Below are 22,781 nucleotides of genomic sequence, written 5' to 3' on the forward strand. Positions count from 1 at the left end.
CAATTGTTTATTTGGATAACTTAAACGCGCAAAAAAAAACAATTGGGACGCTTAAAACGTACACAGTAAAACATTAGTTTTATTGTTGTGTTGATTATTTATTTGTAACACAATTGAGAAAACATATTTTCAGGGTTATTTATTTATGTTGGTTGTAGAGAAGAAAATTTATGAATGTTTCTAAGAAAAGTGTATTACAAAATGGAGAAATTATTTAAAAAAAAAAGGAAGACGGTGGGTAAATCGCCGTTGTAAAATGCTCTCATGGTTGTCAACGGGTAAAAATAGATTTATTTGTACGAAATTGCGTTTAGGCTGTTATGGGCGTATATGTATATACGCCTGCGCAACCGGAAGTCGTAAACCAAATGTGTGGTTAAAACACCTGTTACAAGGTCATTTGAGTTTATATATATATATATATATATATATATATATATATATATATATATATATATATATATATATATAATTTTATAATTTTAATTCAAAATGGCGTAAGTAATGGAAACGTATATGCAGGTTATCTTCCTATATTTTGATTTTAATTATGTCAAACCACACTTCATTTCCTTTGTGACCGATTGATTGTTGCTATTTCTTCTGATGAGTTAAGGGCATAATAGATTCACTGATATATAATAATTAAGTAATTGATTTTGCGCCACGAAACAGATACTGTCAAGAATTGTAAAAGTCAACTGAATTAAAGGAATAAATTATAAGATTGTCAACATCATAAATTTTAGAATATAGTATTTTGTCATTTATTATCTATACTAGCGGGGGGTACCCGGCGTTGCCCGAGTGTTTGGAGGTGTGTGTGGTCGGTCAGGGTGGGGGGTGTTAATTAAAACCTAAGAATAAGCGAAGTAAAAAAAGAATACCGCAAAACGAACGTTAAAACTTATCTGAAAAATAAAGCGGAAGGTACCCTGTCGGTGTGTGTGTGTGGGGGGGAGGATAATCAAAACAAAAAACACAAAAAAAACTAACGTTAGGTAAACGAACAATGTTTTAATGTAAAAATCGAAAAATGAAAACAGAAAAACGAACGTTAAAACTGCTTTAAAAAATCTGAATAATAAAAAAAAAAAAAACATACGTTAAAATGGCTTAAATAAGCCTGTTTTGATATTAAAATTTAAAAACAATCGGTGGGTACTCGGGTGTTTTGGGGTGTGTCTGGTCGGTCGAGGGGTGGGGTATTAATGAAAACCTAAGAATAAGCGAAGTAAACAGAATAACAGAAAAAAAGGAACGTTACGTGAAAAATGGCTTAAATAACCCTGCTGCAATATTAAAATGTAAAAAATCGAAAAAAAAGACATCTCAGACCACAATTTGAACCCAAAACGTTTAGATAATGACCCAACGCTCTAACAAACTCGCCTAACAGGATACACATGAAATTATGTCAGTTCTTCAAATATTTAAACTAAATCAGGTTATGACGTCATCTGACGCATGCGTACAACTGATCTCGTCATGAGAGGACGGTTTTTGCTGACCCCTCCTGTAGAAAAGTGTTGATTACAGGGTGAGAAAATTAACATTTTTGGCTAATTTTTCGATATTTGTCGGGCGAAGGATCGGGCTTTTATATGAGACCAAATTTGTGAATTTTCTTTCTGGCTGTCAAAAGTTTTTAGCAGACATACAAACATACACACATACATACATACACTTTCGTTTTTATATTTATAGATTGCTCTGTAATTACATTGAGCTTCTTTAAAAGGATTAGTATATATTATAAGAAAATATATTTTTACAGAATATATATATATATATATATATATATATATATATATATATATATATATATACAACGTTAAAAGTGTATCAATAACTCACTTTTATTGTTATACAACGAGATGTATTTCCTTGTTATAACCGCTCCGCTGTAAAGTCCCTCACGTGACTGTCGTACCGATTGTCATCTACGCTTCTGATATAAACGCTATTCCCGTGTCTATCGTTGGCCTCTTTTAAAAATCTTTATTTTTTTCGACCAGTGACATAATTTTGCATGCATTGGCATACGCTCGTCCGCACTATGTTAAATAAGTAACTTCCTTTATATAAATGTACGAGGTGAGTTCCAAAACTAATGTCTCTTATTTTTATTCCGCTGAAATGGTTCAGAAGGGATTGTAAATTGCATTGATATGATGACTGAACTCATGCATTCCTAGCATATAATTTTCATTTATTTACTGCGGATATTGACGGTGTTAGACTCTAAACAGCAAACCTTGTCATGCACATGCGTCAAAGATAAATAAATTTTGGAAAACTAAAGGTTGCTCGTTTTAAGTGTACTCTTCCGTTTTCGTTGCTCTTTAACTTTTTAAGTTAAAAATGGGAAACTTTACTTTTAAAACGACCCTGACAAAGCGTTCTCCGCTCATCATGCACAGGCATCGTTTATCGATGTCAAACGTGCATTGAGAATGGTGGAGACTATGCAGATAAATAAATTCGGAACCATAAAAGGTCGCTCGTTTTGATCATACTACTTCCGCCTTCGTATATTTTACCCGTTTTCACTTTAACATATGAGGCTTTACTTTTAGAACTATTCTCATATGCATATGCACGTGTGTACGTGTTTCTATGCCTTTGTGTGGATGTGGGTACAAAAAGAATCGGATAAACTCAGTTTATTGTTTGTGCTGGTAATAATTATGTTTGTATTGAGATTGACCGTGATTGATTTCGCTGAAACTCTCTAGCTCGGCTTTGTACGTTGCAAGATTAAAACATTGATTCGATCCTCGTGTAATTTCTTACAAAAGCCAAGTACTTTACACAGACGGCAGGCAGCTTAGTTCACATTGTACGTGCAAACACACACAGGAATGCGGCAAATGTAATCGTCACAATTCAACTAACTAAATGTCTGGCTTGTCAACTTACACAGCAATAGCTAACAATATATTCGCCTTCTGAATTAGATAGACAGAGAAACACTAAAAAAAAATGCATTTAAATCGCGAACGCAATGGAATTATTTAGATACCGGTGTGGAAAATAAGTTCAGTTTAAAAGTAAGCAGAGTCAAATATTAAAATTAAAAATCAATTGAAGTCTACGTATTCTGACGGTTAAGGCCCTGTCGGCGGGGCATTAGAATACGCCGACTGCCCCTCTGCAGAGGGTAAAGGTCCCTCAATGGGGGTCCTGGATATGACCTTAAACTATATCCAGTGGTGAGGCCCCAGCTTGTGGGCTTTAGGGAATGTGGAACCACCCTTTAATTACCATTGCTCCCAGGTCCACTCTGACCCGGAGTGGTAGTACCTGTTATTAGTAGTACTATGGGTTAAATAGAAACCGACGTGAAAACAGCAAATATATTCTATTAAAAAAAAAATCTTCAAAATCTTTGGATTCGGCATTAAATAACCCGAAAAGGGTTGATATGCCGTAAAACAAAAACAACCAACCAACCAATCTGACGGTTACATCAGAGAGTACTAAAAAACGAGTAAATTTTGCTGAATCATCAAAAATTGGTTGGAATTTTCATGTCCGCCCCTCCCCTTTACAAGTTTGGGAACCGTTTATTACTCTACAAGGACATGACATTAGATATGGTTCAAAAAGAGTCTCGATTCTATTAGGTTCCGTATTATCAGCCAAGTTCCAACGCCCGTCACATTTCCACAGTGTTCCAACCTTGTGTCTGTTTTACACTTACTTTAATGATATGTGTTTTGGTGAATTAACTCGACTAGCAACAAAATTGCACCCTTTCAATGTTGAGATTCTTAGATGCTGGAAAAATTTCCACTATTTGTTTCTCTCTACGGGCTGCTTCACTTTGGAATCCTCCCAATGTTTCTTGTTTCCTTGATTGTACTAAGCTATGAATGTTTAAATCTAACACGAAGAAATCTCGCGACAACACTTCTCGGGGAGTCCCCTGTAGTAAATTAGTAGCTCCTCGCGTTCAAATCGCAATACATTTTTTTTTTGGTGTAAAGAAGTCAAAAATAATCATAACGTAAAACATATAAAAATATTAAAACCCAACTGCATTTGTGACATTTGTCTGAATTAACGTGTACGGAAGATTATTTAGAATAAGCATAATAATAATGATACTGATAATGAATAGAAAGAAAAAAGAAGAAAGGGTAATGATGAAGATGTCTATAATGTCAACGCAAATTAAATGGAAGCTTCGACTATAGCATTATTAGTATGACGACCGGAAGACGGCCACCCTGTTTCGTCGACGAAGTTGAAAACTGTACAAATTCAATAACACTTCCAATTAGAGTACAAGAGGAATACAATAACAATCCATCAATCCATGTTAACATTTTTAAAAATATAAATTCTTGAAAACGGTTAACTTTAAGAGTAGCAGATTATCTTAACATAATGAAACAGGAACGGAGGTGCCAAGGTAATGCGCATTCACAATGTACGTTTCCCAGCAAAACGCTATTTCAAGCGTGAGAGTAACTCACCTTCCAACCTAGCTTCATTTCTTCTCCATCAGCTAAATAAATTATCAGAGTCTCTTCTGTTGCAAAGTTACCCTTTTATCCCCACAAAAGATACTTAAGCAAAATAATCATTGGACGATACCATGTTTCATTAGATTTTAACAGTTAAATTTCTATATATTTTTTCGTACAATAAAATCTAATACATGTTTATAACTATGTGATCATGGTTAAGTGAAAAACAGAAGTGCTCAAATAAAGGCATAAAACAACACAGTAAAAGGCTAAATAAGAGATAAAACCGACGTGTTCAGGAAGACGCATTATAACAGGAAGTTTGCGTGGCAAATAGATCATATAGATACTTTCTACTTAGAAGGAACGTCGGATTAAGCAGGTATATTTTTTTCGTTTATTGTGAATATTGAATAGTGGTTTTTACATGTTAGGACAACTCGCCCCAAGTGATTCAAAAGATTTTCTGCGGGTTGATTTGGTGATCGTCTCAAAAGACTGTTGTTTGTAGCATATTGGCTGTGCACATTTATCCGTTGCGCCATGTGTCTATGGAGGGTGATGTTTTAATCCTCACTGCAAGTAATACTAACTAGGGATAAAAGTAAAATGACTTACAAGTATGACACTAAGAATGAATTCCAAAGAAAGAAACGTTATCAATATTTTCCGGCTGTTATTTAGACAGCCTGTTTTTCGTATTAAATCGTAGTAACCCCCACAAGTGTATTATACTCTGGGTTTTTATAATTATTGGAAGAGTCTATTTTGGATAAATATAACACTTACATAAACCACCTCCAGGTTATGACTGATGAAACCTGAACTACGTACTCTCGTGTAATGAATATGGAAGTCAGTTCGAAATTCGCTGTATAGTTTTTAAAGTTAGACATAAAGATTCCTGAAACATAGACGTGCTTAATAAAAATCGGCGGAAACATTGGTCGAAACTTGATGTAAAAAAAATAAATATTTTAACGACGACGGTGTGATTTTACAGAAGTATCGATATCTCCTGTAATATATCCGGTTTATCGACAAGTTATGTTTCAATTTTCAGTATAGGGAACATACCTTTTTATCTCCTGATAGCAGACCAGGCTTTGTGAAGATACCTGCTTACTGACTTAAATGTACCAATATATTATTGTTTTCCATTTTCTGTTACTATATTTTATTATTTTTACAAATGTAAAAACAAGCAGTACAATTTTTCTTTACAAAAAAACAAAACAAACACTAAACAATATGAATAAATATTTATAAATAGTTTTATAGATGAATAATTTTCGCCAAAATATACGAAGCCGAAAGGTAAGATGTGCCGTAAAATAAAACTATTGCACCAAACCAAATAAAAAAAATATTTGAAAATTTATACGAGTTAATTTTTATTTAATTTCTGGATTCGAAATTAAATAATCTAAATATGGTTGATATGTCGTAAAAACAAAACAACCAAATTAAAAAAGCAATACAACCTAATGATCCAGTAGATATCTCACTGCTGATGCTATTCTCTACCTATATAAGAGCCAGGTACGTCCAAGGATGGAATACTGTTGCCACATCTGGGCAGGAGCTGCTAGAAAGCACTTGTCCTGCCTTGATAGAGTTCAAAATAGACTTCGTAGCCTCGTAGGAGATGTCCTTTTCTCCTCCTTGCAACCTCTATCTCACAGAAGAGATGTTGCGAGTTTGTCTCTGATGTATCGTTATTTTCATGGAAAGTGTTCAACTGAGCTTCAATCTATGGTCCCCCCTCGCCAAACTTTCACAAGAAACACTCGTCTAGCTGTAAACACTATCAATAATTTCCCCCACTCTTTATCTGTGCCTAAACCTAAACGTAGATTCCATGAACAAAGCTTCTTTCTTAGAACTGCACGTAAAAAAAAAAATTCGTTTAATACAAAAAAAAGAGAACGATTTCCTTTCAGCTTTGTGAGGTCCACATAAAGATTCTCGGGTTTTAAACGATGAGCTCAAAGTAAAACGTCCGAAACGTTTTCTCAGTATCATTTAAGAGGATCTTAACCGTTCAAATAGAATAGATTTGTTTATTTGAAGATGAACTAATGTCAAACGATGTATCCGTTCAGTCTCAAGAGACAGTGAACACCGCCTATTAAGGTAGCTACGTGTGTAACTGTGGGGCAAAGGTTGCGCTATATCACAACCTCATCTCTACTGAAAAGGCACTGCTTGTTGTGTCCAGTTGTTAGGGAAAGTGCCAAATAACTGAAAACAATGCTTAAAAAATTGGAGAGCACATATCGCACATATAATTCAAAAATGGTCCTGCATTTTAATACTGACCAGGTTAACCGTTGGTCAACTTCGGTGATCTGACAGGAACCGGTGTGTCAACGTGATTATGCTGTATTTATGAATACTTATGCATGAGAAAAGTAAATGTCTTCTTTCTTTTTTTAACGACCACCCAATGTTTTCACAGAATCATCGATATGTATTGTGATTCCGTTTTTGTACAGGTAAAGTTATCACTGAGTGATGATTCAGATTGATTCCAATTCGGATCGATGAACCGGAAGTTAAACGGTGAGTTTAAAATGGTCCGACCAGACGCGGCAGGTGCGACGGGGAGGCATGGCGGTGAAGGTGGTCATCGCAATTCTGGCACGCCTATAGCATACGAACGTGAGCGGAAGAGACTAATCGATGCTTTGTGTACACGGACAGGGAATTAAGTGACTGAAAGTGAATGTAAATATTGAACGAAATTATCAAACGAGGGGGATGGCGAAAATGGACGGAAAGAATGGCAGTAGACGAATATGTTCTTAAAGAGGGAAAGTCGATGGTAGAGATAATGACAGAGAAAATTAGAGGGAAAATAGCCCAGAGAGAGAGAGAGAGAGAGAGAGAGGAAAGAGATAGCTAACATATTTAAGCGAAAGACCAATAATCTTAAAGGTGAAAAGCTAATGATTACAATCAGATTTGTCTACAAAATAAACAAAAGAAAACAAAGCCCAACAAAATAGGCTCTAAAAATACGGTTAATCGATCATGATATTCTTTCTATTCAAGTTGTGCAAAATGTTTTACATTGCGATTCGTATGGAAACGTAAGATAGGATTATATGTAAGATGATAAAGTGAGAATTTTCGATTGGTAGAAATTAGTGCCAGTCCAAGATGACTCTGGTTATGCACGCGGATAAGAATTACCAAGAAATAAAACCCTTTTAACATGTACCCGCCGACCAGGTATTGAATGGATGATAAAGCATGACTGTACGTTAGCTAAAATACTAACGAAATAGATTACTCGTGGTTTTACTATTAAAATCTTAAGGAAAACACTTGAATGTGTAAACTATACCGCATGAGCTACATATGCTAACCAGCTATATGAAAACTGCAATAGAATCGCCCCAAAATATAGCATGTAAATGTATCTGAAATCTAAAAATTTAAGTTAACTACGCCCTTCCTTCAAATTATAGTATAAATATCGACTGACGCAATACCAAATAGTCGTGAAGTGTCAAATAGAATAGAAAACCCGAGGAGCGAAAGCATCTCCATATGATGAGTTAGAAAGGTTGGTTGGTTGGTTGTTTTGTTTTACGGCATATCAACTCTTTTCAGGTTATTTAATGCCGAATCTGGTGATTTTGAAGAACGATTTTTTAATATAGTATATTTGTTTTTTTTAAAGTCGTATTCTATTTAGCCCATGGTTGGGACCCTAACAGGTGCTATCTCTCCGGGTCAGAGTGGACTTGGGAGCAATGGCAATTAAAGGGTGGCTCCAGACTCCCTAAGGCCTGCAAGCTGGGACCCTCACGATCGGATATAGTTTAAGGTCATATCCAGGACCGAGTGAGAAAGGGAATTGAAAACGTGTTGCTATTCAAATGTCGATTAAGGTTGTTAGGAAAACGTCACTTGCAAACGGGTGTTACGACTACGAAAATTAATTTGACAAAAAATTATCTAAAAAGGAGGAGAATGCTGCAAATCTGGAGAGTCTTGCTGTTATCTAAAGATTCTATGGAAAAACACCGGTTGATGTCACTGAGTAATCTCTGATTATGACACGTCTGAGAACTTCTAGTAAATACAAATAATAATATATGAATAATATACGGCTACATAGTCAGTGCATTGTATATATCGGTATCCGTAGTTTTCGGCCAACTGTTATCTTTAGAATAAAACACAATTAAACCATTTTCATGTTGTGATAATACACATAGAATAACTTTATTTTACTCACGAAACCTGTGGAAATTCCACAGGGGACTCAGTCATATGTAATATATTGATGATGGCATTCTATAGATACTCAGTGTAAATGGAGGCGCCTTGATATTAGTGTAACTCTTTTGTTAAAACTGCAAAAGTATTTATTTAAACTAGTAGGCACGCCCGGCGTAGTCCGGTCGTAAAGTACGCTTAAAGCTGATAATTTAATCTTTGCAAATTTCGTATATATTATTATAGAGTTAATGTTGTATCGATTTTTATATATTAAAAAGTTATGACATAAAAACTGAAAAAAAAACATATGATTTGGGTGTATTAGCTTGAATCGAAACCGAAATAAAAACATGAAAAAATATGTGTATATAAATATAAAACCTGCGTTCCCTCAGTTATAATTGAAACCGAAACCAAAACTTATGAAGAATTCTTGATAAAATTATTTATTCAAAAAAAAAATAGATTACTGGAGTGCCATAAGTTATAATCGAAACCGAAACCAACATTTATGAAGAATTCTTTATATAAAATTATTTATGGCACGAAATGGAAGAAACTAACAGTTAAACGACCCGGATGTAAGCGTGACACAGGAAATAACACACAAGCTATCGTAATAATATATGGATATGGATTTGAGGTTAGAGTTCAAACATAAAAATATATCACACACTCAGTTCATAAATTTTATATTGGAATTTCATTCCCGAATTAATATTCTACAAGCAGCGTTTTTGATATTCTCGTTGAAATAACAGATTAGAAATGTTGCGAAGATGACAAGGGACTTGTAATTCGAAAATTTGTTTTCTTTGCAAAAAAAAAAAAAAAAAACATTTCTGGGAGCAAATGACATTAAAATTAATCTCAACGATGCTAAAATTGAAAAACGAAAATTTATACTGTTTAAAAATGCATGAAGCATAAATTTTGTTTTCCCTGTGTCGAGATGTTCGTTTTGCAGAGTGTAAGATGAGGGAAGGCGTGGGATTTAATTGGCGCAAGAATCGGTAAGACTGATTACCCTTGGCCTGTCGTTCCCTTGAAACGTGCATGGAATCGGGTTCCTGCAGCTGCCAGTGCGACTTGCAAGAGGATCGGTAGATAAACGCAATGGCGGACCAGCACACGAAGATGGGGTTGATAGAGCAAACACGTGAGACAATCTGGAAAACGGGCAGCATTGAACGAGAATGTCTCACGAAACGTTACGTAATATCTGTATTGAATCGTATCAAGCGCCCTTTTCATGTGCTCCTTTAACTAAGGACGGGGGTTAATTAATTAAACTGCCGACGCTTAAAAGATCCGGATGTTGAAGTGGCTTTCATAAAGGGCGAAGAAGCAAACATCTGGTGCTAGATGTGTACAATTTGTTGAATTATGTAGACGAATATGTTTGTACTAGCCTACACCTGTTGTCAAAGTTACAGAAAATATTATGCTTCGCAAATGTTCGCACTTGTTATTTATTTATATATATTAATAAAGCGTTCATTTATGTATACAATAAATTCATTTACATATAAAATCATTGTCATTTCTGATAATCCAATAATAAAAAAATAGGAGGCATTAATTTTGGAGTGCCTTTGTATTTAAATTTTAAAGTACTACTTAAAAATATGATTGTTCAAATAACAAATTCAATTAGCTAGCAAATATGAAAGCAAATACAATGGCGGTGTAGTTTATATTAAATCAAATTCTCGTTGGACGAGGAAATCACGGATCACTTGCCAAAATCATGGATTTGGTTAATGTAAACTATTTAAGAAAAGACATAATCATAATTGATGGAATATTGTACGCACAAATTGTCTGTATTTTTTAAAATTATTTTTACACTATCTGGTACGCGTTAAGGCATGATTATTGTTGGGCTGTATCGCACTGTTTTCTGAGAAATAACAATATAGAACTATTCTTTTAGCTTCTAGAGGAAAGTAAACATTCAATATTTCATTTCATTTTAATTTAGTCTAGGGGCACCTATATATGAATTCCATTGATATTAGAATATTCTATTACTGTTAACTTTTATTGACCAAACGTTGAATTAGTCAAAAAAGTTAGTAATATTATATTCATCCTCACTTATTGATCAGTTAACTACGTTATAATATATCTTCTTTTTTTTTGCCTTTTGATCATACTGGATTTCAAAACAAGACTTCATCTGGTCTGGTGGATTATCCAGCTTAGTGATGCTGCAATAATGCAAAATTACTTAATGAATCATTGTATAAGCAAGTGTTAGGTAGTCATATTGAGGGGATTTTATTTTGAGCTTAGAATACTGTTTTGTTTAATATATAAGCAGGATTTACTTGTGAGAGAAAATATCCTGATGCCAGGTTGTACTGACAAGCGTCAGAGAAAGAGATAGATAGATAGATAGATAGATAGAAAGAGAGAGAGAGAGAGAGGGACCTTTGCCAATTGATACAGTGTTTAGTAGACATTCAAATTCTCTCTTTCTCTCTCTCTCTCTCTCTCTCTCTCTCTCTCTCTCTCATTCAAACATTCCAAACCAAAGGGAGATTACTGGTGTGTACGGCTATGAATTTGCAATCCTCTTCCGATTACTATAAAAAAAAAATAACTAAAAGGAAATTAATTCCGGCGTATTTTTATGAAGGTGAAACAGACGCCAACAGGTAGATTGTTTCTCTTTTATGTCATCTTGTTATTTTCGATCGCTTATGGATTGGATGGATAACAGTAAACAGTAGAGAATAAAACTTCAATTAGGATGCATACATAAGTAAAAGACGTCAAAACAAGGAATACGAGATAAATGTGAAAAGATCCCTTATTCCATGGAGTTTCAAAGATAGGCACTTTTCCTCGACAAAAAAAACTTTAGCAAAAGAAATATATAGATAAAATCTATCTATCTATCTATCTATCTATCTATCTATATATATATATATATATATATATATATATATATGTGTGTGTGTGTGTGTGTGTGCGTGTGTCTTTATGTGTGTGTGCGCGTGTGTACTTATATTTTAAGGGGATTAGAACAACGGTCTGAAGAGCAGAGTATATTTTAAGAGGCTGACATAATATATAGTGAGTTAAGCAAAAAGTTTGTTTTTATTAGAATTTTCTACTCCCCATTTTGGAATCTTGCTAATATCGGCGATTTGTGTGATTGTCAAACGGCAACACTGTATAGCTACAACTGGCTCTTGATTACTGTCGACTATCATTAGCCGGCAGTGCAAGGTGAATTTTTAATTGAAAGAATTCCTATTTTCAGAATCGAACAAACAATTTCTGGCATAAAATGTACAGTATCCTCTCTATATACAGTGTATTTCTCCATACAAACTTCTGTTTTATCGTCTTGTAATAAAAGTTGCATAACATGTTAGTAGTACTTTGCATGATGTTCAATTTCATATTTTAAATTACAAAGAAAAAGAGATATAATCATAAAGAAACTACAGAACCAAGAAATTGTAGATTTTCGTGATCGCTTACGGAATATAATGGCAGCGCCCGAGAGCTCAATCGATGAAAATAGAAACTGCAATGAGACTCATTCAATGAATAACTAAAAATGTATGTTAGACAAATGTATGATTTCTGTAGATGATAACTTAGGTAATAAATACCTTACAAGTAAGAGTAGATTTAATTTATTTTCAATGTTTTTGTTCTTGGTAATAATATATCGTAAACTCAACTTAATATATACTTGAAGTATCATATAGCAATGAATTACATTTACTATTTCTTAATTCTTAGAAAATTAAAGTTAACTGCAGCACATTTTCTTTATCACGAAACTTGAACAGTATCCTCTAATTTGAATGAAGCGGGTGTTCAAATTATAGGAGTTATACTGTATTATATATAATCCATGAAACAACATGATTTTATTTGCCTTAACACATAAAGAGCGCAACTTAGCTTTTTCTTAAAAATAAATAGATTTACAATAAAAAAAGTTAATCAATAAGATAAAATGAGCATAAAACAAATTATAAAAAGAATATATACGCGGTACGCAGGGATATATATATATATATATATATATATATATATATATATATATATATATATATATATATATATATAATGAAATAAGTATTACAATTACGCGATTCCCTTGGATTTTACTTGTAGAAATGGAAACTTAACCAACTTTTTGGATTTTGATTTTTAGGTTTTACTGTTATTAGATATTTTACCCTTCACCAGACTATCCATTCACGTGAAATCACCTTTTCCTTAACCATATTCCCTCTGCTTCACAATTTGTTACCAAGTAAGATCTATGACTTACTTTTAGTTTCGTCAGATAATTTTGCAAGCAAAATACGATCCCGCATTTTGCTAAATCCTACCCTCTGATGAAAAGGAAAGTATTTCTTTGAAACTCCGTTGATTTAGGACTATCCACTTATTTTGTGTTTTCTTTTAAAAAATTAAATGTTTTTAACGCTTTTTCTAAATATTTTTAACATGTTTTATTAAGTACTTGTTCTTATACACACACACACACACACACACATATATATATATATATATATATATATATATATATATATTGTTGGAATTTAAATGCTTTTAAAGTCTGTCAAGAGATCTAATCATTGTATGGTGATCCGTGCATAATAAAAATTATTAAATCCCTACAGACACTACTGTTGTATCCTTTCATGAATTATCATTCAAAGTGTCATGATAAACACCGGTCGATATATTCGAGCCCGGCAACAGAAGTAATCTCTGACTCCATTAGCAAGAACTTAATCCATTCGACCATGGTTAGCCGCGTTAAATACCGTTAAAATTCAAACATTTATTTTTAAAATGTGGTTAACGTCTATCAGAGTGATCTAATCATTAAACGATGATCTGCGCATATGAGCTAAATTGACCAACTTTATTTCAACTGAAAGTACTCAACGATAAGAAAAAAGTTTCTTAAGAGTCTGATCTAATTATTAACTATAATAACTGTTATATACCTACAGACACAAGGGTTTCATCCTTTCGGAAATCATCAGTGGAGGATGTCACGATTAACACCGGGTGATAGATTCTAACGCGTCAACAGAATTCATCTCTGACTCCACTATCAAGGACTTAATCTATTCAGCCACCGTAAAGCGCAGGAAATACTATTGAAATTTAAACATTTATTTTTAAAATGTTTTTAACGTCTGCCAGTGAACTAATCATTATATGATGACCTGCGCATGAGAGCTAAATCGACCGACTTTTTATTTTAACTGAAAGTGATCAGCGATTAGCTACGGGTTCCTTTAAGAGGCTGACATAATAATTTACTATAATAACTATCAAGTACCTACAGACACTAGTGTTTTATCCTTTCGGGAATCGTCAGTGAAGGGCGTCACGATTAAAACCGGTCGATAGATTCGAATGTGCCATTCAGCCACAGTTAACACCGGAAATACTATTGCAATTCAAAAATTTGTTTTTAAAATATATATATATATATATGTGTGTGTGTGTGTGTGTGTGTGTCTATATATACACCCCCCGCATATATATATATATATATATATATATATATATATATATATATATATATATATATATATATATAAGTATGAGACATCCTAAATATTATTACATCAGAAAATATCAATAGATAAATTTTACGTGTTTAGTACGTCTTCAATTCCTAGCTGAGATCGAATGAAGCAGAAACTTTAAAAATTAAAAAATTCTTTTTGTGGTGTCTATTTACTTATTTCATGTCCCTCTAATTTGAGATAACCTGTTTATTTTTCTTTATTTTTGTCTATAAATTCGCATCCGCCATTTAATCTTCTAGGCGTGTTATTGAATGGCATCGGCTTTCTTCGTTATTTTAGTTTATAATCCGATTTTGGCAACATTTTCTAAAAATATGTTGAGCAGAGATAATTAATTAATAGATTGAGTTTCTAAATTTTGTCTTGCGAATGAATTTTCAGCTTTAAGGAAAAATCATTATAAAACGGCGTATCCGCCTCTAGAATTCTCATTAATTGTTTCGAAAGTTTCAATATGCAAATGGAAAAGCTTTCTCCATAACTATAATTTTTAAGCTTTTAACTGTTCATACACTTATTTGTATGCAAACAATGCTCTTTAATAATACGTTATATACAGTGTAATGAGAGTCTTGCTCTGTCTCTTTTATGTTCTTCTACATTTACATAGCCTTCTTCAATCTTTGACAGACTATGGATACCCACCGTAGGGATGTGTGCGCATGAAATTTTTGTCGTAGGATTGTGCGCAATCTCAAACCCCACCTCTCCTGAGTCGACATTATTACATACCAGTGGCAAGTGGAGTGTATGTTAAGGACTATTGGAAACACATGCCGAGATAAGCGGAGAGCACATAAAGCGACTAGAATTCCTAAATGGTCACCCATCTGGTACTAACCAGGCTCAACCTTGCTTATCTTCGGTGATCTGACGAGAATCGGTGTGTCAACGCGATTAGGCCGTATATATATATATATATATATATATATATATATATATATATATATATATATATATATATATATATATATATATATATATATATATATATATATATATATATATATATATATATATATATATATATACACTTGTGCCCGATATTATTCATACCCCTCGGATCTTTGAGATTTCTATAAGAATATTGCTCAAACCAGAAGGTAGACAATATTAAAGGGATTTCAAACAATAAATCAAGCATAAGCATTTAATTTAAACTCAACAAATAAATAAATTATGCAAGTTTGAAACATTATACAAAGAAAAACAATAATGGCACTAGTTCAAAATTATTCATACCTCTCTTACTAATAGTCAATAGCATGCCCTTTATTCTTAATAACTGCCTGTAACCGTTTTGGATATTTATCAACAAGGTTTTTACAAGCATCAACACTGATTTTTGACCATTCTTCAATGCAGTAGTTCTCCAAATCCCTCAAATTTCTAGGTTTCCGCTTTTTAACCTCAGTTTTCAATATGTGCCAGAGGTTTTCGATAGGGTTCAGGTCGGGACTCTGGCTAGGCCATTCCAAAACATTAATTTGATTATCCTCAAACCATTTCTTGACTATTTTGGCAGTATGTTTTGGATCATTATCCTGTTGAAGGACCCAGTTTGGTCCTAAATGGAGCTTCTCCGCATCCTGTCTAATGTTTTTCTGGAGTATCTCCAAATATTGCTCCTTCTTCATGGTTCCATCTATCTTGACCAAACTACCTGGACCACTAGCCAAAAAGGAGCCCCAAAACATTAGGCTACCACCACCATGTTTCACCGTGGGTATGGTGTTCTTTGGGTTGTAAGCTTCTCCTTTCTTCCTCCAAACGTAAGAAGCATCCATATGGCCAAACAATTCAATTTTTGTTTCGTCAGTCCACAAAATACTTGAGAAAACGGACTCTGGAGAATTCACATGGGTCCTAGCAAACTTTAGACGTGCTGCAAGGTGTTTTCCGGTGTGCAATGGAGTCCTTCTTGGTCTTCTTCCTTTCAGACCATTTTCATACAGAGTCCTTTGCAATGTTTGCCTTGATATTTTTATGCCAGAAGACTCCAGATTTTCTAAAATGTCCTTAGTAGTGGTGGTTGGATTTGCATTAACACTTCTTACAATATTCCGGGTGGCTCTAGCAGACAGTTTCCTTTTCCTTCCTATACCAATCAAGTTGTTTGTTGTGTGGTGGCTCTGGAATTTTTTGATGATGCTCTGTACTGTTGCTGTAGGGACCTCAAATTTCTTGGAAATTGACTTGTAACCTAAACCATCCTTATGTGAATTCACAATTTTAGTCCTAAGATCATTACTAAGTTTTTTTTTTCTTCCCCATTCTAATAATTTTTATTCTTTTATTGGTTTTCAGTTGATATCATTTTAATTTCTGAAAAAATGCAAAAAACGCAATGAAATTAATCAAAGGTTGTATAAAAGCATTCAAAATAAGAATCAAACAGGAAACAAACAGTCAGAAACTCGATTAATACTGAAAAAATAAGGGGGTATGATTATTTTTGAACATTGCAGATTTTATAAATAGCTGTATATTTCTTTTATTACAAGTATCCCGAGATTTTAAAATGACGAAAATGATCAGAAGAGGTTTATTAAGAATATGTATCAATATGGACGTAAACAATAAATTCTTACAAAGTTACACCTAATAAACTCAATTTTCAAGGGGGGGTATGAATAATATCGGGCACAAGTGTATATAACTACTTCATTTACTCACAGTAATTAAAGTATAAATTTGTGATTAAACTTTAAGTATTTACTTCAAAAGTGCTTAATACGTAGGTAGAGCTAGTTAGTAAGTTATGAAATATATATGGTGTATGGTGATTAAGCTACACTTAATATTCCGCGTCTCATCCACTCTAGGATTCTTCAGACTTATATATATTTTAAGGGGATTAGAACAACAGTCTGAAGAGCAGAGTATATTTTAATGTATTAATAAATTCATTAATACGATTAAAATAAAAGAAAACAGTGCTCGTTGTAATGTAGATATATAATAAGCTCGAAAGGTATATATATCCTAGAGCTATATATATATATATATATATATATATATATATATATATATATATATAATTTTAGATTTATATTTGTTTTTTTCTTTATAGAACATACTTTTCGTCCATTTTTGTTGTGAAATAGTGAGATAAGCTCCCAAAAGTATTAAAGATATTATACCGTTCTAATTATATGCACAAGTAATTCTATTTTTTTTATTTATATATTAAAACTTTTTTGTAAAACATGAATTGACTACGGAGGATTTGTAATTTAAATGTTGTTTTCGGTTTCGTGTGCTATTTATACCATGTGACTTCACGCTTCCATTATCCTACCTTACGTTTTATTATCAGCTGTATCTCAAGCAACCTACTTATCCTTTCAAAAATAAACGATGAGAATTCAAATTTAAATAAAATTGTATTGCATGATCATATCGATAAGGAAAAAAAACAAAAAACAAAAATGAACATGACATTAAAAGGAGAAAATCCGGATTCATATATTGTTGTGGGAGAACCACCCTCCAAATGGACTAATCCATCGTCCATATTAACTATAACTCATGGCGATTCCGGAGAGGAATCTAATTCCAGAGCGACCCTCTCATGCTCGGTGAATTACCAACATTTTCCGTTTGTAAATCTTCCGTTGGTTTCATGTAATACATGTTTTAAATTGTTATCTGTTGTTCTGTTCTTCTTGTGGCTATTTGCGAGCCTTAACACTGGCTAAATTGGATTCGAGAAAAGTACTCACGTCTTAAGCAGTGTTCCCAAAAAAAAAAAACTGACGCCATTGTATCCGAACAAACCAGATGCCGGATCCCCAGCTAAAATCATGTTTGGACGGACAATAAAATCAGTATTTTATAAACTGGTGCCAAAACATATAATACAACACAGAAGCTCTAACACTCAACCGTTTAACCGCGATGAAAAAGTATATTTTAAACATTGTAAGAATAACCTTTCCTTTTGGGAACAGGGCATGATCTTACGAAGCGTCGGCCATGTTACATACATCAGTCAGGGACCAAAATTTGACGATAAGAGGCACCTGAACCAAATAAGGAAACGCATCTCCGAGGATCAAGAGGAACCACCACAGGCAGGCAGAGAGGCAATTGATACAGTATACGACTGTTTTGACGTGGAACTTCCAAAAGGCATGTTAGAACCAAGACGCTCCGGCAAAAAAAGGAATTACACAGACCCTTGCTGGTATGCCCCCCCCCAAAAAAAGATACTGATTTCGCACCCGGAGAAATCAGCTTGGGGGGGGATGCTGTGGGGAAACCGCCCTCCAAATGGACTAATCCATCGTCTATATGAACTATAACTCATAGCGATGCTCGGTGAATTACCAACACTTTCTGTTTGTTACCTTTTCGTTGGTTTCATGTAATACGTTTTAAACTCTTATTCGTTGTTCTGTTGTGGTTATTTGCGAGCCATAACCTATATCAACATAAAAGCTGGCTTATAAAGGTAAACTTAGAAATGAGATAATGAAGGAGTATATTGAACCATCAGTAGGATTGGTGTATAAAGTGTCGGTACAAAGAAGATAGGAAAGAAGATAAAAATACAGTTTTTGCACTAGAAGACGCTTATGCGAACAAACAATTTTATGCAGCATTATCCGAATTGTCATTGTTTATCATGTTTTTTGTATGTGAACGATATTAAACCGAGTGTAATATGGCGGGCATTTATCTAGGAATACACATATACACACATACACACTAACACCGACAGACATACATATCAGCTTGTACCCATTTCCGACGTATTTTTTTACTCATGTTCGCCCCTTACAAAGCATATCACCACTTGGACGTAAGAGGTTACTCTTTGGGGCCATGTCTAGAAAAATATAACAAGATATATGTTGATGTAACATTTAAACTTCTGCATATCAGTACAGCAGGGGAAGCAGGCAGAAGGAAGGGAATTCCAAGGTCTAGCTGTTCGAGGGAAGAAACTCTTAAATAGAAATTGCATTTAGGGACATCAACAGTGAAGGGGTGATATCTTATTGCTAAGTGTGCTTTTCGGGGATATGTACGTCGAGGGGGTACAAGTGCAATGAGTTCATCAGAACACATTCCATTAAAATATTTGAAAAACAAGCACAGTGATGCAACAGTGCGGCGATGAGACTGGAGCTGGAGATTTGTTGATATTCTTATTATAATATAGATACTTAATTTTATATAGATTCGAACAGTGTTGCTAATTATTCCGTTGATATGTGTAAACTTATACCCATTAACTATACAATACTATTACCTTAAAGCTAAACGTATACAGGTCGAGTCCAATAAGTAATAAGCGATGGATAAATATATCAAAATAAAAGAACCAAAAGTTGTTCAAGTTTTAGAGGATTAGATGCGGGAGAAGCATTCAGTGAGCTGTAAATGAAATCAAGAAAATATCGAACCGATGGTAAAGAATTCATCGGGGAAATTCAGAATATGGTTTATTCTGTCGATTGTTGATTTCTTATGATTTATTTATTGCAACATAATATTTTTTTAATATATTAATATCATGTATTTGAAAGTTTTAAAATAAATTGTCTCTTTCTTTTTATCGTACAATTAATTTTCAGCTGAACATTATTAAAATTGAACAAATATAATTTTAATGTTTTTACAGCACGTTTGAACCAAAGATAAATTATTATTATAAAAAAATGATAAAAAAAAGAAAAAAAAGAAATTAGAAATAAAAATAAAAAAATGAACAAAAAACCTTAACCATATTAAATTAAAATATTATCAACAAGTTTCGGGTAATTGTTTGCCGCGAGACTGTTACTGTTTACAACAGCACGTTTGAACCAAAGTCAAATGAATATCTGACGAAGAGATCATTCTCGAAATATTATATAACACGGATATACCACCAGACCGACTTTCCGAGGTGATCACGATTCAAATATAAATATAATGTGCAGAAGAAATATATGAATATGTACACATGTATTTGTAAGTTGTATTAATAAAACTTTATCGCCTGCTTCAGCGCTGAATTGTACCGGCTTCATACTAATTCCATTTAACTAATTTTAAAGTTCATTCAAAATTGTTACATATTGATGATTTAACATCTTATCAAACAAAAATTACGGCTAGTAGAAGTTGCTGAATTTTTTTTTGAGTTGGTTCGATGAAAAAATCTCAAATTAAGCTAAAACAAACTCTAGTAACATCAGTTTGTTTTCAATTAGTTTGAATATTTCTTTATTCATCTTTAACTGTAACAAAGTTGAACCATCATAAAGAAAGATTATTTTCAAAGTACAACACGATTGTTGTTTTACTTTAAATGCAAATCTAACAAATACTTTTCCAACCACCAAATTAAATAATCCAATGTTGGCCTTTTAATCTGTTTTTTAAATGGTGTTGTTCATAGTCAATGTTAATTTCTTTTACTCTTAACCTGATTGGTCATCTGAACTTGATGTGCATTGATTGATAATTATTTTTAAAGAGTTCCACTTTCGTTTAGATTCGTGACGTTGTGGTTTAATCAGCTGTAAATTGACAGCCATATGTTTTTCTATTTTGCATTAAAATTTTGCATTTCGATGAGTTAAAGTTATATTAAAGTAAAAAGAATCGAGGTTAGTATGTAAATAAAACTGTTTTAGTTGATGGATTGTAAACTGAATATAATCAATTCCCAGGTATAAACTTTAGCGACATCAGTTAGACTTTAATTTCTTTCGCTAAACATCTAAAACAAACGATTGATGAATAACGTTTCGTTTCGAGAACTTCTTTACTTTTAAAAATATTACCGCATGAATGCCTCCCAGTTTAGTACAACATGTTTATTTTTAATTCAAATTGTTTTCGACTGACTATTGTATTTTACCTTCTCCACCCATTTTGTTGTCTACAGTCATGTGAAAAATCTTCTTAATCCTTATCCTGAACGGGTTACAAATTAATTCTTTATTTACTTTATATTCGTGATGTAACTTTATCGGTAGAAAAGTGACCACGATTAAACATTGCAATAATTATATTATTTTGAAAATTACTCATGACAAAGCAACCTGTTATGAGAAGCTTTAAAGAAACAATATATGAAAATAAAAAAATCGAGCCAACAAGTTATTAGCTGGTAAAATTTCCACTGAAAACACAGCAATTCTTACTTTTTGTCATGACTTTAATCTTCTAGTGTGATGACCAAATCATGAAATGAGAGAAGTGAGTGCTACAATGCTGATCGAAATAAAGTCAAGGTCCATTTTCTGATTCCTTAGAAGAATTGTGTACGTGCGTGTGACAGTGAGAATTTTTGAAATATAATAGTTTGGGAAAATACTCATACAAAATTGCATCAAAGTGAAAAACTACAGAAATAAACGAAACATTCAGGCTAAATTCGTTTTACATCTGTTTTAGTTCAGAAGTATTTCCAAAACTACTCTGCGATGTTATCGATCTATAGTTTCGAAAACGAGATATTAAAGCGATCTATTCATCTTCATTTCTGTTGGAAAGTATATTCATTATCGTTTTTTTCTGTTCTCTTTTTTTGTAGATAGAATTGTAGAGAATTATCTGATATGGATTCGGTCCGCCCAATGGAAGACTTCGAAAGAAAGTCATAAGGTAAGAAAGAATGGTTTCTCTTTTCTTTTATCTATTTTCTTGATCTGCAGAGCATTGGATTTTTGCTGCTTTTTAAAGAATTCGCATCACTACGAAAGCGATGTCTGCCCGATGTTAGTTAGAAATATATATGTATATATATATATATATATATATATATATATATATAATTATTTCCCAAACGAAACAACGTCGCAGTCTACAAGAGCCATGACAGCAAACAAACCGGAAGTCCACTGCCCCCATTTGGGCTCATCAGTAATATCTTGTGTGCGGGGTGTTTGCATGCAAGAGGCTCGGGTTTCAAATCTTTGACTTCCGGTTTGTTGACTGTCATGGCTCTTTTAGGCTGCGACGTTGTTTAACTGTGGAAATAATTATATAATCTCTCACATTTTGGAAAATTATAATAATATGTGTGTGCGTGTGTATGCATGTGTATTTTACAGTAATCGTGTCGGAATTGTTTAGTGTAAACAGAAATAACGCTTTTTTGAAGAATGGGTGAGTTTGCTCCGACATTTCAGCCAGTTTCAACAATAAGTTTAAGATTTATTAAAAAGTGTTCGAGAGACTATATTACATCCATTGTCAATAATGTTTTCACCTGGATTCCTAACGACATTATTAAATGCACTCACTATAGATATGCATACGATTTTTGGTTTTGTTATGTAGAAATTAATGTAAAAGCATGCTCAAGTATTTAATAATTAAAGCATTATATGTATTATCGAATTGGCCAGGTTTACCGGACCAAATTAACATTTTTTTACAGATCTCTATCTTCCGTGGTCTTAGGAAGAATTTCAGTTGTAAGCCAGTGTTTTCTGTCAATAATTCTGTGATATATCTTCTCACTTTCGCA

The 22,781-nt window shown here is 33.3% G+C and overlaps 1 protein-coding gene across 2 annotated transcripts in view; it reads left to right on the forward strand.

Moving 5' to 3' along the window:
- Positions 1-22,781, forward strand: part of LOC145247335 (uncharacterized) — a 1,131,631-nt gene that overhangs the window by 533,701 nt on the left and 575,149 nt on the right. For both annotated transcript variants that reach the window (XM_080108996.1, XM_080108995.1), the window contains exon 3: positions 21,843-21,913. The gene's annotated coding sequence lies outside the window, so the exon portion shown is untranslated. The remainder of the gene's footprint in view (positions 1-21,842; positions 21,914-22,781) is intronic.

Source organism: Euprymna scolopes, chromosome 25 (genome assembly GCF_053919585.1).
Source record: "Euprymna scolopes isolate OS-2025 chromosome 25, ASM5391958v1, whole genome shotgun sequence".
NCBI lineage: Eukaryota > Metazoa > Mollusca > Cephalopoda > Sepiida > Sepiolidae > Euprymna > Euprymna scolopes.